The following is a 17,383-nucleotide window of genomic DNA, read 5'->3' as shown; positions in this document are numbered from 1 at the left end:
GCATACCTTTCTTATGTCTCTTTCATATGTATCATATTCCTTTCATAGAAAGATATCCATGGAAATGCATTGGATAAAAATCAAACCTATGGAAGGATGACAACAATGTAAGACTGAATGAAATAAGAAGGCGTCAGTGACAATCACCCTTTTATTTCTTGCGCAATCTCCTTTTCATGCTTAGGAAGATAGATTCAAATCTTTCTTCCCTGAGTTTTGCTAATCACAGACCTCAAATATATCCTAATATTTTTTTAGACAATTTTCTACACACTATATATATATGCTGTCTTGGTTGAATGAGCATTTTATTTTGGAATCAAATTTATTTTATTTATTTTAATTTATTGATGCACAAATAACAGTAACATGTACATTTAATGGGGGAAATTTGGTACAATGACAGTGAAAATGACATGAACATTAAAAAGTTGCAGATTCAGCTCATGCAAGCGCGAGATGGAATTAAAATGAGGATATCCCTGAAACTACAGGTATGAGAAATTCAGATTATCCCTGCTCACTATTCATGTATGGTGTCTCATTAGAGTCTTGAAAACACAGCTTCTGCTTTCTTTCTGGAACTGCAACAGAAATTTCGCCAAATTTCATGGCAACACTGGCTCAGATTGAAGTTTAATTTAGTTTTCTAATTCTGCATATCTAGAATCAAATCCCACTGTAATTAAATTTGACAGAAATGTTACCAGTAAAATTGATACCTGTTTTAACAGGATTATATGTGTGTGTGTGTGTGTGTGTGTGTGTGTGTATTTATATTTGCTGTCAAGTCACAGCTGACTTATGGCAACCACATAGAATTTTCAAGGGAAGAGACATTCATAAGTGGTTTGCTGTTGCCTGACTCAAGGTCACCCAGTAAGTTTCCATGGCTGAGTGGGGATTTGAATTTGGATTTCCCAGATCCTAATCTGATACTTTAACTACTACACCATGCTGGTTCTCATAAATTGGTCTACAAGAGGTGCTGTGGTGTATTACTTATCAAAGGCAGCAAATTGTTTAAAAATAACATAAAAATTACAAAAATGTTAAAATGTCCTTAAAGAAGTAGACAAAAATAGAAAATTGACTGGATGAAAATGATCTTGTCAACTCTGCAATACCATTAAGGAAACAAATGTACACTTCAGATATCCCTTCCATTGTAATGACAGGAGTTTGTAGCAGGTTTGGTAGGCTGTGCCATCACAAAGTGTGTGGGCTTGAACTAAATTCATATCTAGAATATTTCCCCACTATCTGCCATTATAAGGTTTTGTTTATAGTATACATGTTTTTTCATGAGAACAAAAATGAATCATGATATAAATTGTTCAGTACTTACTTATTTTTTTATGTAAGTCATTCATAGGTTCGAACATATTTGAAAATATGCCCAGTTTATGTGAGACTCTTTTTGAGCCTCCTGGCTTTCTGCTGTAACATTTACATCTTCTATATTTTTGACCTTATAAGAAAATTCTGATTTTTATCTAGAGGCCTATAGAATAAATGTTAAGTGCAAGTTTATGCTAATAAACACATTTGTCTGCATGCTAAATGTTAAGGCAATGCTTCAAAAGTACAAAAACAGAATTGAAGGTAAATATCATTCTAACAGAACAGCTGAATAAATATATATACAGTGTGATATATTACGTTCCCTGCTTAATTATATTAAGGAACTATGAGAGAAAGGAGGTCACCTTTATTGTGAATGTACATTCTCCATGTAAAAAGTAGTCTGTTCTTCCACTAAAATCATTAATCATTTACTCCATCTAATATGAAAGCACCACTCATGAAAGTAGTAAAATGAGACTGCCCATATAAAACATAACGGTTCTTACATTTTTGGGGCCCTCCGGAAGTATAAAAGTAACCAAAAGGAGAACAGTGCTTCTAAAATGGTACCATGAGGACTGAGCAAGAAAAGGAGATACAAATAAGGAAGATCAGTAGATGGAAAAGGAGAGAGACTGGGAAATTGGCCTGCTCAAGCCACAAGACTTCATTGAATTCTGGACAGGCAGCCATTTGAGAAAGTGTACATATATTAAGTATTGATTCACCACCCTATGGGCTCCCACCTAGTTTTGCAACCCTGCCAGTGCAGTGCTTAACCACAGGAAAGCAAAATGAGACTTATCACAGATGAAGTCCATTTACACACTTCTGATCTCCTCTGGATTGAACATACATTTTCTTGGATTTGATTCGAAGTTACATATACATTTAACCCTCTTCAGTGGTCACCTCTCGTCAAATCAGAGAATCCCTACCGTTTCCAAAAGATACTTTTCTTCTCCCTTTGCAGGAAAAGTGAAGGAGATCAGCATGAGTTTAGCTTTCATTGTATTCCCACCTTCCCTTTCCCACATCACAATTTTATTGTATTTTATTGATTTTAATTGAATTGTTCGATTTGCCCTTTTGCAATCTGTTGTTTATTGTCTCTCTGTGTTGTAAACTGCTCTGAGCCCTTCTGGGGTAGAGTGGTTTATCAAGTTGAATAAATAATAATAATAATAATAATATTACGTCTAAGGTTCTAATGACTAAGGATACCTAATGTTGATGAGTTAAAGCATGATGGGAGCTGGGGAAGTGACCATGCAGAAAAATCTGAAATTTCATGCATTTAAATACTCAGGTTTTGGATCATATTCAAAAACAGCTTTGGATCAGTTGCAGCTTTTAAGGTGACATGATTTAGCAGTGATAGGACTTTGGTTAGGGGTAATCTATTAAGGACTAGAGTGTTTCCTCATAATAATTATGTAGCCATGTAAAGAATTTTTGCCAAAATCCATATGGAAGCTCTCATCAGCAAGTTGGTAAAAATCCAAAATTAGGTTTGGGGTTCGGTATTTTATCAGCAGATATCAAAAGCTAGATGGGAGGTGAGTTGGACAAAGTATAAAAAGAGTGGGGGGTGCTAAAAGGAATTCAGAGAAAAGTTCCAAAGTCTCTTCCAGATCTCCTCTCTTTCAGAAAAAATCCTTCATCATTCTGAGGAAACTTGCTGAAGGTGAAGGGTCTTCCAGGAAGAACAGCTCCTTTAATTGACTGTCTGCTTTGCTGCTCCTCAGTAGTGGTGAGATTTTTTTTATGATTATATATCACATGACATTAGCAACTAGGTTGAGTTGAATTGTATTTTCTGGATAGCTTTGTGTTGGGATGTATTCTGAAAATTTTCTCATTTAATTCAAGAGAATCAAATTATTTTTAAGCTTGGATACAAACGAAATCCCATAAAACTATAAAACATAGTGTTCAAACTCGTTTTTTTCTACTGCAAGTGCTATTTCCTATGTGGCAGAACAGGCTTGCTTTGCCTGACAGGCCCTATTCCTCTCCCAGGGTCTAGCCTCAGTTTCCCTTGGTTCTCCTCTCCTGGGTTCCACAGGGCAGATTGGAGGTCCCGGAGGAAAAGCTGCTCACCAGCTGCTATCCTTCCTCCCCCCTCCTATTTTGATAGTGCCGTGGTGGCGAACCTTTGGCACTCCAGATGTTATGGACTGCAATTCCCATCAGCCCCTGCCAGCATGGACAATTGGCCATGCAGGCAGGGGCTGATGGGAATTGTAGTCCATAACATCTGGAGTGCCAAAGGTTCGCCACAGTGCATCCAAGATGGTGGAGCATTCTTGGTACAGAAAACTGTTCTCCACATCTAAGGTTTAACAGTATTTATTAAAAAATAAAATGGTTACAAGTATATTTTAGCACTATATGAGATTGAGCAAGGTTTTCCAAAACAAAGGAGATATAAATGCAAATCCTCTATCCCTCTCCCTAAACATACCCTAGAAGTTGTTGAAAAGACCGTAGGTCCTTAAAGCTTAAAAGGTTGCAATTCTCAAAGAGTTCTCATTACCTGCAGGCTGAGTGAGATCCCTGGATGAGCTCATGGTTCAAAAATGGCTGCTCCCTTTACAGCCTCAGCAAGAGATCTGCTCCCTTCAGTGACCCAGCAAAAAGAGAAAGAGAACAACTCTCACTTCTCTCCTTCCAGAGATTTATCAGTTCCCAGACCCAACCCTCTTTTGACCTGGTCAGGCTTGGTCAATATATCTTTCCCCCCTAGGTCAGGTAACTCTTCCTGATGTTCCTCTGGAATTTTTAAGTCCTCCAAATCTATGATACCTGATTGGAGAAGGGGGGAGGAGGGGAAGGAGCCATTTCTCCACACCCTACAAAAGATTCAAAGTTCCCTCTTTCAGTATAGGCTTAGACTGGGAAGCAAACAGGTTTTCACATGTGTATTCAACCAAACAATTGTTTTGTGGAAACAAGGGGGGGGGAAAAAACAGGTACCTACAACACAAAGACTACCACATAATTAGAAGCTGAATTATATTATATGTGCATACAAAAGATAATAATATAAACAACAATAATTACAAGTGCAATATACAAGACAATATATATACATAAAGTGCAAAGATCTAAATGTCCAACGTGCACTGTTGAAGAAGAGTGTGATGGAGGACTAATTTTTGTCCTGGTGTAAAAAAGCCTCAATTACAGGTAAACATGATAGCCTGACAAAAGGTAAGTAAAGATTAAGTTCTATAGCAGGGGTAGGGAACCTGTGGCTCTCCAGATGTTCAGGAACTACAATTCCCATCAGCCCCTTTCAGCATGGCCAATTGGCCATGCTGAAAGGGGCGGATGGGAATTGTAGTTCCTGAACATCTGGAGAGCCGCAGGTTCCCTACCCCTGTTCTATAGTAATGTGATATGAGACGGGACTAGCTGGGTCTTCCCTTATTTCGCAGCAGCTGGACTGTTTTGTCAGTGACACGTATTATTTAAGGCCTACCCATAGTGGGAATTTTAATCTCCAGCCCAAATTGTTTTAAAGGCTATGATAAGATCCCAAATGATAGGATTCAAATGTATCAGTGGCTAGGTATTCAAAGCGCCATCTTTTCAATTAACAACTGTTTGCCTTAGAGTCATCTGCTTGAGAAAAAAAGGGCTTGACTTGAATAACTGGGTCTGCATCATTGAATTCATTTGTTGTAGCTGTGGGGAAAAAAGAATTATTTAAAGGAAAAGATATCACCCATTTCCCTTTGGATACATTTTTAAAAATCAAGATGTTGGAAGACTGCTGGTTTAAAATTCTGTAAATAGCTAATTCTGTTGATGGGAGGTTTCCAGTGATGGTTCACAGGGAGTTAGAGTGGTGGGTTACTGCTCCTGCAGATGAAATGCAAGCAGATGGCTGATGATTACAGGACAATGTCATCACCTGCATCCATGCCAGATACTGCTGGTCTCTCAGCAACCACCGTTCCATCACTGCCTACTGAAACCTTCCAGCACTAAATCCACTTCCCTGTGCTCAGCAGCAGAGATATGATATTCCTACTGTGATTAATTTATGGATGCCTGCGAAAGTTGTTTTCCCTGCCTTAAAGATTTCCTTAACTGTTGTACTCCATCACTTGGATAAGCCTATTTTATTATGCCTATCCACATGTTGAAACTTGGGCAGCTATTGAAATTCATCATCTATGCTCTGATGATTCTTCTTTCTAAAAAGCAACTGAATTTTCCTTCCTTCCTTCCTTCCTTCCTTCCTTCCTTCCTTCCTTCCTCCCTTCCTTCCTTCCTTCCTTCCTTCCTTCCTTCCTTCCTTCCTTCCTTCCTTCCTTCCTTCCTTCCTTCCTTCCTTCCTTCCTTCCTTCCTTCCTTCCTTCCTTCCTTCCTTCCTTCCTTCCTTCCTTCCTTCCTTCCTTCCTTCCTTCCTTCCTTCCTTCCTTGTGTTACGGCCCTGATCACCCCCCATATTATTATTGCCATAAAATTTTCTTCAAAAATCATATTGGCAGAAGCCAGTTGTCATACACTTCTCTATGCAGGTAGCAGCATGTCCAAAGGTGACAGGTCTGCTTTACAAAATCTAATCAAGAGGGATGAGTTACTCCTGCATAACCTTGGAGGTCTCATTTTGTTGGAGTGGGCATGCTTGATTACCACACCTTTGCAAAGATAGTTCTCGTTAAGATCGAAGAATATGGAAAAGCCACTTCTTAGCATCAGATACTGCATTTCCCTATCTCTCTTCTGGAAAACCAGGGCCAGCAACAAAAGGGTTGCTTCTGCCTGCCTCCACCTTTGTTATGACTCTCCTAAACCACTCACCTTATCCCCGATCTAAAATGTCTCCAGCCAAATCTGAATATCCTGGGCAAGGTGTTTCTACAGAGTTACTTCTGCATAAAAGCCATTCACTTGTGCTTCCTTGATTTTAATCTTAAGAGCAATTGACACCCATTGTCCTGGGTACTTAGGAACAATAGGAAGAGCTAAGCTAATTAGTTCAGCCCAGCAAGCTCCAGCATGGTAAATTCCAGAGAATTTAGAAAATGAAAACTTTAAAACTCACTTGTTCCCCGAACTGTGTGTATATGTGCCCTTGACTTCTTACTGTGTGTGATTGTTTGCAACCAAAAAATTCTATATAAAAAATATTTAAAACTGCAATTTGGTCTTTTGTGAATTCTCTGCAAATACGTTTCAAGCCATTTCTGGTATACATAGTCTTTTTAAAAGATCCCTACACCAGCCTGCCTCGCGCATTGCTAAGCTGCTATTTCTCCCCATTGCTACTTAAAATAGTTGTGTGCTGTTACACTCTTAGCAGCTGGTGGAGATTCCTTAAAAATAAGTTCACAACCTGGGGAGAGAGGGAGGGAGGGGAGGGCCTGCCGGTCACCGGAGCTGCTGCTGCTGCTGTCGCCCCCCCCCGAGGGAGGAGAGGACGCCTCGGACTGCACCCACCCATGGCTACCCTGCTGGCTGCCACGCAGCTCCTCTCCCGGCCTCTGGCCCGCCTGGCCACCAAAGCCCCGCACTGCAAGGATGCTGCAACCAGACTCGGGGCCCTGCCGGAGGTTTCCTTCTCGGTCTTGACCCAAACGGGCCGGCGGACATATGTGACAGACGTGGACGCGATCGGCGAGCGACCGGTCCTCATCACGGGCTGCGACTCGGGCTTTGGTTTCAGCCTCTGGGCCAAGTAATTTGCATGAGAAGGGCTCTCTATTGTTTACATTTACCGGCTGCCTGATGAAGGATCGGGCGGCCGCGGGCGCAAAGATCTCGACAGCATGGTGAACAGCTAATCGCATGAGGACGGTGTACAGCTGGAACGCTCTGTGACAGCGCAGTGACGCGGGCGCTGGGCCGCCGATCACGTGACTGCCACCCTGAAGAATCCGGACACTGGGGTCTGGGGTCTGGTCAACAATGCCGGCATCTCCACCTTCGGAGAGGTGGAATTCACCAGCATGGACACCTACAAGGAGGTGGCCGAAGTGAACCTGTGGGGGACGATCCAGACCACCAAGGCCTTCTTGCCTCTCATCCGCAGAGCCAAAGGCCGCGCGGTGAACATCAGCAGCATGATGGGGCAGATGGCCAACCCCGCGCGCTCCCCCTACTGCATCACCAAGTTTGGGGTGGAGGCGTTTTCTGACTGCCTGCGCTATGAGATGCACCCCCACGACGTGAAGGTTTGCATCGTGGAACCCGGGAACTTCATTGCCGGGACCAGCCTGTACAGCCCCGAGCGGATCAAGGCCATCGCCGACAAGATGTGGGACCTTAAGCTGCTCCTGGTGATCGTCCGGCCGCGAACCATACCGCCGGAAGTACTTTGACGAAAGCAGATTGCCAAGGCGATGGAGTCCTCTACTCGTGACAGCGGGCTCCACTGACATCGCCCCCCCGGCGGATCGAGAGCATCGGGCATGCCTTGATGTCCATCTCGCCCTACACCCGCTACCACCCCATGGACTACTAAGTTCACAACCTGTGAAAGCTGGGTAACCCTTCCTTCCTTCCTTCCTTCCTTCCTTCCTTTTCCTTCCTCTTCCTTCCTTCCTTCTCCTTCCTTCCCTTCCTTCCTCTTCCTTCCTTCCTTCCTTCCTTCCTTCCTTCCTTCCTTCCTCCCTCCCTCCCCCCTTCCCTCCTTCCCTCCCTCCCGCCCGCCCGCCCGCCTGCCAAATTCTAGCAAGCTTCATATACTCAGATTCAGAACAGACAAGAACTTTTTCTGATTTTATGAGATCCTTGATAACAGAAACAAAAGGAGTATTATGTACTGTGAAGCTTTCAAGACAATAAAGAAATCAAGTTTTTTAGCAGAATATTTGTGCTAAGGCCAGAACATGCAGTAGTACAATAGCTGATGCATGTGACATAATAGTAGTCTTGTTATGAGAAATTGGGTCAAATTAAACAATTTAAGCAAGTGAAATTAAATAAGGCACCTGGACTGAATGGACTACCAGTACTATATTATATTTTAAAAGTACCATATTATTAAAAAATATTGATGAATTAACTTTAAGCAACAAGGAATGAGATTGTACAAAATGGGAATCTGCAAGACACATGGAGAAAAGCCAATATTTTGATTCCAAAAGAAGGACAATACAGACCAATCTCTCTTTTCAACAATGACTATAAGTTGTTTGCAGTGATACTGGTGAGAAGATTAAAAAGGGTTTTAAGATCTTTTATACATGAAGACCAGAGTTGATAAAGCTGTTTGTGGTAGCCATAGAATTCTTTCATCTCTAATAACATACAAATAAGTGTAGGAAAAGTAGATTACCATTGATTAAAATGTAAATAATCAGCTCAAAACATTTCATTTTACCACCTAATTTTCAGGTGATCTTGAATGTCAATATAATACTTAACAAAGCATCTTCTGTGTGGCAGGAGCAGATGTCTGTAGCAGCAAAATTTCTTGAACAGATGTATTTCAGCAAGCCCCACTTTCAATTTCCATTCTCCCTGGGCCAAGCAACATCATGCTCCTTAATTGTGACTTTAATTTCATTTATTCTTAGAGTAGGGGAGATTTGCCTATGAGCACATCTTCCCTCTGCCTACCACCAGCCTTTTGCACTTCCTCTCATTTCCATGTACACCTTTTCCCTTCTCCCTTTTCAAATTTGCTATTAATCTTTGTTAAGTATTATATTGACATGCAAGTGTAAACAGAGAATCACTGCAAAACCACGGTCGTTTATTGCATTTGAAAACCTCTAAATGATGGATCAGCCATTTCCTTCATCCTCTCAATTCCAGAGTTATTGCAGTTAACAAAAGACTGGGAGGTGGGGATGAGTTAACCATTGAACAACAAGCCTCTCTCCCTTCCCATGGCAGCAGCAGGAAGTATACGTATGTGGATGTGAGGGGTGAGAGATATCAATTCTAGGACACGGTTCCCTTCTTCAGCAGAGTGTGGTGCAGGGAATTGCTTTGCATCTTTTTTTGGGGGGGGGTTACTTTTGAAAGGGGCTACAATCTTAATATGACTGCAATCATAGTATATCAATATAACTGTAATTTAAAGGACTGTAAGAGAGTCCTTGCATCTACTGAGTGTGATGAGATCTGTGCCTTTAAGAGTGTGGTGATGGGCAGAGTTAAGAGAACCAGTAAAAGCAGAGTCCTGTTGAGACGTCAGCAACCAAGCTGCAGAGTAGGCAGAGAATGGCTTCTTGCGTGCAAACAGAGAAATGTGAGGAGACTACACTACAGCTTCACTGCACAGCTAAGGTCCCTTCCACACGGCCCAATAAACACGGGTGTAAGATGGTAAAAAACATTTTTTTTGGGGGGGGGGGAGAGACTTTACACAGATCTCACCCCTAAAATTGAGTCTGCCCCACACTATTTTCCCCAAACCGTTGGGTTTTGTTTGAGAATCATGCTATTGGCAAGTCTTTTAAAAAATCCCGGGTCACAGCCGCTTGCAAATGAATGGCTGGGCAGGAAGCACTTTATTCACCTCCATTTTCCTTTTTTTATTTTGCAGCTTACATCTCCATAGCTACGCAGGTGCAGATTGGTTGTATAGTGAGACATCAGCATGGTTGTGGGGGTTCAATTGTGCATGCCTGCATAGCTATGTATCTATGGGAAGTAAAATAAAAAAACAGACTCTCCTCCATGAGAAGGTGTGACAGCAACCTAGATTGTTTTCATGGCCTCCAATCACTGCCTGCATGGATGCATGTGAATGCAGAAACAGGAAAATGAGTTTCTTTATCCTGACTGCAACCTATTATACATTTGCTATGCAGAAAGGATCTAAGAGCCTCAAGGTAACCTTTCCATGCATAATGGGCCATATAGTAAAATCAAGCTAAAACACACACACCCCGCCCCCCAAAAAAGATAGAAAATAATTATATGCACAATGTGGCAAAAGCTGTCAAAATCATATTAGGACCAGAGTCTGATAACAATCAGATAAATAAAGAAGCAGAATCATCAATCAATTCTAAAAGCCTTCCTTAACAACAGTCTTATAGAATGCAATGAAATGTCATTTGCTGGGCATTTTGTGTGAAAGGAATTTGTCCTATGTACAAATTGCGTTACTTTGTATTCATTTTAATTAGTTAACATTAGTTTGTTTGAATGCAATTTATTAAGCATCTGTACATCTTTGCAGCATGTTAGCAATTCTTATTTTAATCAGCTACAAACAGAACAATTTCTCCAAATCACGGTTCACTAATTTGGGAAGTGTTAAGCAAAGCTCCTTCATTTAAAGAGATATTAAACACCTGATGTAATGTACAAAGACTGTCTTCTCAATATATGCATTTTAAAGTAAGAGGTATACTCTCCAACAAACCATAAATTATCTGAATAAACTGAATAAATTATACAGACTACTTTATGTCCACTTTTTCCTTGAATTAGATTTTCAAGAAGCTGATGTATATTAACCAATCCACACAGGTCATGTTTCTTACATGATGATTACATCTAATAATGAAGAAAGATGACAAAATTAGTTTAGCAGGGACAAGCACAGAGGTGTGAGAGAGTTCTGCATATCTAGGAAACCCTCAGGTATGCAATGTTGTATGTTGCGAGATCTGCTCCTGGTAGATTTTTCTTATTAGATCCCAATGTGCCCCACAATGAGCTTTGCAACTGCACACAGCATTTTTTTCAGTAAGTTTTACACCTAGTTTTAGGCATGAAAATCCTCTCCTCATAGAGGCACAGTCTCAACTGAATTACTGAATAAATTATTCAGACTGCTTTATGTCTTCCTTCCAAAAATTAAAACCATAGAAAGTTAAAAGTATCTATGTACTGTCGAAGGCTTTCAAGGCCAGATTCAACTGGTTGTTGTGGGTTTTCCGGGCTGTGTGGCCATGGTCTGGAAGATCTTGTTGCTAACTTTTTGCCTGCATCTGAGGCTGGCATCTTCAAAGGTGTATCACAGAGAGAAGTCTGTTATGCACTGTGTCTAGAAAGTGTTTTTCTTCTTCTTTATGGTCACATTAGCAAGCAGACCTAACTGGAGGCAGGTACAGGTTCAGCCAGGAGAATAAAACATTCAGCACCACACTGCTTTGACATATAGGGACTACTGTCTCATGAAGATGGGCTTCTGGGTTCAGGCTCTTGATCTGTAAAGCTCATAAAGAGGGATTGCTTTACTGAAGGCTAGCTATGTGGTGCTATCTCTTGTTCTTGAGAGAATCAAAGTGGCATTGTGGTTAACGTGCTGGACTAGGGTCTGAGAAACCCAGGTGTGAATACAGCCTAACTGACCTCACAGGGTTGTTTTGAGGATAAAAAGAACAAAAAAATGAAGTAAGAATGCTCTCAGTTCCCATTGGTGATAAAAGTGGGGCATAAATGAAGTAAATAAATAAATAGCTCCATGACATGTCTTAGAGGGCAGTTATTTGATGGCTGCTACTATCCAATATGAGACACTCATTTTTTTTCAGAGCTGAGACAGAGTCTTGGTGTTTTATAAAAAGATAGCTCTATCAAAGTACATCGATAATTATATAGAATTCAGAGCCATTTCTGGAGTAAATGATGCAGTCCAAATTCAAGTGGATCCCAGAGACAATTTTGGGAGGAAGGGGATGAATGAGGGGATGAGGAATTGTTTTCTGAAGAGGTGAATGTAAGGACGTGAGACTTAACATGAGTTTGGCAGAGGGAAAATTGGTTGGAGATGAGGGCTGGGAAATGGGTTGAGACTTTAAAGAGTGCTATAGAGGCAGTTTTAGAGGCTAGCCATATTGGTCTGCAGTAGAACAGTTAGATTTGAGTCTTACAATGCCATCCAAGCAGCCAGGTGACCGGCTGAAGCACATGGTCAGGGAGTCCGACTGCTCCCAGAGAGACTTCACAGTGGCGTGGGAAGGCTTGCAAAGAGAAAAAGCCTCCCTGCCACCAAAAAGCCTCTTTGGGCTCTATTGACTTACACCCCCTTTTCAGGAGCGTAAGTCTAAACTGCCGGTGGTGAATGGCCAGGAGGGAGCAATTCCCCAGCAACGCCCCCCAAACTGCCTCCCCTGTGCCAGTAGTAGAGGCATGGAGATGCTGCCAAAGCAACCTGTGCTGCATCTCACTGCTGGGGAGGGTGGGAGGGGCTGCACGCTGGCAGTTTCACCCCTTTGCTGGGGAAAATGGCCCTGGAGGGAAAATCTGCTGGTTGTGCATCATTCCCACAGGTGGATTCCTCCCTGCCTTTAGATGGGGTTGAAAACTTATTTGAGGAAGAGAAATTTGCCTCTTGAAAGCATACATTCTGTTGGTCTCTAAGATGATATTGAACTCAGTTCTAATAGCTTAAGCAGTTGAAGAACAAATGGGGAGTTAAATAGAGTGGGGACAAAGGCTGTTTCCAGACAGCCCAATAACAGCGGCCTAGGGACAGTAAAAACACTATCCCTGGGGAGCTGTTTGCACAGCAGGTGCTGTTGCATTGCAGCAGTGTTGTGCTCGTGCCACCCAAGTGCCGCGAAAATGCCACTTTTGAACCTCACTTGGGGAGCAAGGTTTTTCAAAAGTGTCATCTTCCACCTGCTGCCATGCGAATGGCAGTGAGTGGAAGGCAGCATTTTCCCCGTGCTGGCCCCCAAAGCCTCCTTACTTCCTCCTGGCTTCCATCGCTCTGTGGAGGCCAGGGCACACGCCTCCTGGCCTCCGTCCCTGCAGTTGTCACTGGCCATGGGGGCATGTCCCCTGGCCTCCACAGAGTGACAGAAGCCAGGAGGAGACAAGGAGCCGTTTGTGGGGCTACGCAGCTGTGCCGATGCAGCCGCACTACTCTGGCTGTGCAGAAACAGTGAGGGGAAAGTGGAGCGAGGGGAAAGTGGAGTGAGGGGAAAGTGGAGATGATATGGAGGAATTGCTTCCCATCAACTCCATAATTCATACACATTTTTACAATTTCCATACATGGCTGAATGTAAGGAGTAAATGAGGAACAAATTAAAAACTATGTGTAATTTTTATTACATCCCACCCCCAATTATTGAGGCTGATAGCAAATCATTCACAAAATGAAATTCTGCATGAAGACTTCTTCAGGTTGAGAAATTCAGTCAGTACATCCAAATGTAATCTTCAGTTCCTATGCCCTGATTCTCCTTCAGTACACAGGAAAGGTGCTGAAAACTGTGACAGAGTACAAGGTAATTTGAACAAAAAAAATGAGGCACTGAAAAAACACCCAATACTTACAAGGAGCCAAGATGAAAAAGGCAAGTGATTTGTAGATTTCATCTTCAATACATTGATTGTAACTTTGCTCAAACTTGTATTTAAAAGATGACAAAAAGTTCTGCTGAAATAACCAGATCAGAATACAATGTCAATGTTTGCAACAATACAAACCATAATAATAATAAAGTGCAAGGCTGTGTAATAGAAACAAATGAAGTGGAAAATAAAATAATAGAAGTACATGACAAGCTAAATGCTCTCTGCAATGCAGTGTTCTTGGAATTGAGTACATCATAAACAAAGAGTTCCATTCACGTTTTCAATTTCATAGTTGGAATATATCTGGCATGTCACTTACCTGTTTACTGATATTTCATTTTATCTGGTTTAATGCATATTGCGGCTAGGCCTAAAGCTCAAAGTTTATTAACCAGACAATTTGTGCCAGCTTCAAAAAGCAACTTGGGGAAAAATTAAAATGTAAACTATGTGACTCTATTGGGTATGGAATTTTTAATCCTGGCTTTTCCTTTATAAACACAGATAGTGTCAGGGAGCAATCCTTTGAGAAGTCCCAGAGGTTTGAGATTGGGAGGAATATTTAGGATTTGCAGAGACTAAAAGAACACAAAAAAGGAATCAAAGAAAGACAGAATTATGGAATGTTTTAGGGTTGGTCTAAAATAAATACTTACCATGCTCTTGGCTTATAATGTAATGTCTGCCAAGGATACTTGTCATGAGTATTGATTGTTGCAAATGTCAATTCGAATTGCATGGCATAAAAGAAAATCAATAATTTTCCCCAGAGCTCCAGAGTTTCTTATTCTATACGTCACTGCAGACTTCCTAAAAGAAAATATAGAAGTCAGCATTTTGGAAGAAGAACCTTAGTCACAGCTATCTAGTTTCTGTTCTCTTATATGTTATGGAATCAGAACTCTGTTGCTTCTTCATACAGAAGGCCTCTTTACCTAGGAATACAATGCAAATGTTCAGAATGACACAGGCCAAAAAATATCAATAAGAGGCCAATATGGAATTATTGAGGTAGATCTGTGAGGCAGGGAGCTACCAAATCAACAAGCCAAATCACCTGGCTTCCTTCACCCTCCTTCCTCCCCAGACAAAACAGCAGCCCTACCACTGTGGCAGATCTCTCTCAAGCTAGTCTCTTCAGATTCTTCTTGCATGATGGGATCATTGAAAACCCAAATGAGGAAACTATAAAGTATCTGCCCCTTGCTTGGTGGTCTTGGTGGGAGGTGGTCTCCAGGAGGGAGTGGTAAGCATGGTGGTAGTGATTCTACGGCCCATCCTGGAAATTTGTCAAGTATCCCAGAATTACTAAAACAACCCAGATTAAGCTGTTGGTGTTACCACTGAAGAATTTCTTAATCGATAACTCATTCTCAGAATGGCTCCATCTGTGGATATTTAAATCTAGAGATTGGAGCCATGAAAGTCAAGACAGATCTTTCTGCAAAGTGGAGAAAAGCCCCAGGTTTGCAGGAAATTTTTTAAAGGGATTGGGGCTTAACTCCACCTGCAATAACAAAAAACAGTGCCTATACATTTAAGAAATGAATGTCTTCTGAGAACTCAATTTCCATTGTGCGGGTTTCTAAGCAACCTCAACAAAATTGCTAGCCTTCAAACCTTAGATTCTGTCACTAAAAGGAAGGGGCTTTTACAGTCCACCGCTACTCCTCTCACTTCTGCCCTGGACTCATCAGGTCAAACCTAGTAGCTTTCCAATTACTGGAAAACCTGCAACCATGCAGTCTGCATGTGTCACACATTTGAGCCAGGGGAAGGAGTTTTTAAAGACAGTTGTACCATATTCAAATATAGTCCACCCCTCCCCCATGTTTCAAGCATAGTAGAGAAAGGGATTTATATTACAGATCGCTAAAGTAGGTGCCACTCTGCACACTTTTCTCAGTGGTGGGAACTGGTGGCCGCCTGGCAGGAGAATTCTGGCCACTGGTGTTTATTTGAAAGAAAAATGATAGATATATCACATTACACAATTATAATTTTATGTACATATATTACATTTCTGCAGAAAACTACCTTTGCCAACCTTTTTTTTGTAGTCCATTGTCACTTTTATAATTAAGGAAGGATTCTTTTGCAGAAACTTCACCCGTGCTCTGTCACTGCAACTTTTTGAAAATAGTTTGAATTTTTCAGAGCAAGGAGAGAGTGAGCCTGTATGTGTCAGTGCAAGTGATAAAAACTCATCCAATTGCCATGACGGTTTCTGCACATGCAGGCTTGCAGGCTTGCATCAACATGATTGATGCCCATGCAAGCCCTGGGGCCATTCGCACGAACAGCCCCACAGGCTGCGTGGCTGGCGGAGCATGCTCCGCACAGCCGCGCAGCCCCCCGAACAGCGGCCCACCTTTTCTCTGCCTTTTGTCGCTCTCAGGATAGAAGGGACACACCCCCTGGCCAGAGCAATGGCTGAAGCGACAGAGGCAAGGAGGCATGTCCCCTTCCCTTCTCAAAGCGACGAAAGGCAGGGAAAAGCTGTCCGTGAGAGTCACGGGAATACGTCAGTTTCCACCCACTGCTGTTTGCTCGGCAATGGGTGGCAGCCGGGATATTCCTAAAAAATCGCCCCCAAGTGAGTTTCGGAAGCGGCAGCCACTTCAGGGGAGCCAGGGGAGCCACTGTGCAAACAATGCCCCAGGGACTGTTTTTTTTTCTCCGTCCCTGGAGCGCTGTTGTTTCCCCATGCGGAAACTGCCTTTGAGACACGTGTCTTTCTGCTAGGTATCTTTAATTACTACTGTATCTTTAATTACTACTGAATTTCCTAGTAGGTGGTGTCTCTCATTCATCTGAAAATGTTGTCTGGCCTAGAAAAGCTGCTGTGCACCTTAAAATTCTTCTCTAAGGGGCTTTCCGCACTGACAGAGTTGTACTGGTTTCTATCTAGGTTCACCTCAGTGTATCCGCACTGCAACTGAGCTCAATGTTGTTTTGTCTCAGTTCCCCTCCCTCATAATTGCAACATCCCTGTCGCAGTTATGAACTGCACCTTTCTGCTGGAACAAGGTCAATACCGTTTCGAAGCTTCGAAGTGCGGACGCATCAAAACGACACCTCATCCGTTCAACCAATCAGGAGCTGCTTTTGTGGCATGTGCAGAACGGGAGAGTCATGGCGGGCATGTAACTGTAAACTGTAAACTGTAACATCTGTAAAAAAAAGAAAGCTCCCGTTTCCCATGGTAATACAAGCTCCAATCACGATCGAGGAGCGAAACAGGCACCAAGATGATCCCGCCCACTTAGCTCGGTTCCAGGGGGCCAAGTAAGTTGCTGTGCAGACAGCCTGGAATCGCCTCCCACTGAAGGGAACCGAGTCGACCTTAGCTCCCTTCTGTAGTGCGGAAAGCCCCATATTTATTCTCTGGAAGTAATGGTACTCCAGGTTGCGAATTACGCTGTAATGATGGGGCAATATTGCTTAGGGGGAAGATTGGCTCCTATTCTAATATATGTCCCTGATGACAAAATGAAGTCCATTGGCTTCTTGCGGTCAAAAGAAATTAAAATTGGCTAAAATTCAAATGAATGCCACAAAACATGTTGCATGGGGATGTGTGGAGACTCATTCCAACAAATACACTGACACATACTTGTTGGAAAAGAAGTCGGCCGCAGCCCAAATTTATTTAACATATATCCAAAAACATTGAAGCTGGGCGAGCATAACAGAGCACATCCTGGCCCCCAGGCAGCAAACCGCTGATCCTGGTTATAAGGCAGCCCCAGCTGACCCCTTAGGCCATTCGGACAGAATCCCTGTCCGGCACATCCCCCGA

At 42.3% G+C, this 17,383-nt stretch overlaps 1 pseudogene; it reads left to right on the top strand.

Moving 5' to 3' along the window:
• The first annotated feature begins 6,709 nt into the window (after nt 1–6,709).
• On the top strand, nt 6,710–7,828 carry LOC125440169 (annotated as a pseudogene).
• Nucleotides 7,829–17,383: the final 9,555 nt, after the last annotated feature.

The sequence above is a fragment of the Sphaerodactylus townsendi genome, linkage group LG10, assembly GCF_021028975.2.
Source record: "Sphaerodactylus townsendi isolate TG3544 linkage group LG10, MPM_Stown_v2.3, whole genome shotgun sequence".
NCBI lineage: Eukaryota > Metazoa > Chordata > Lepidosauria > Squamata > Sphaerodactylidae > Sphaerodactylus > Sphaerodactylus townsendi.
Note: the sequence above shows the minus strand (reverse complement) of the source record. Positions and strands in the feature narration are given on the sequence as shown.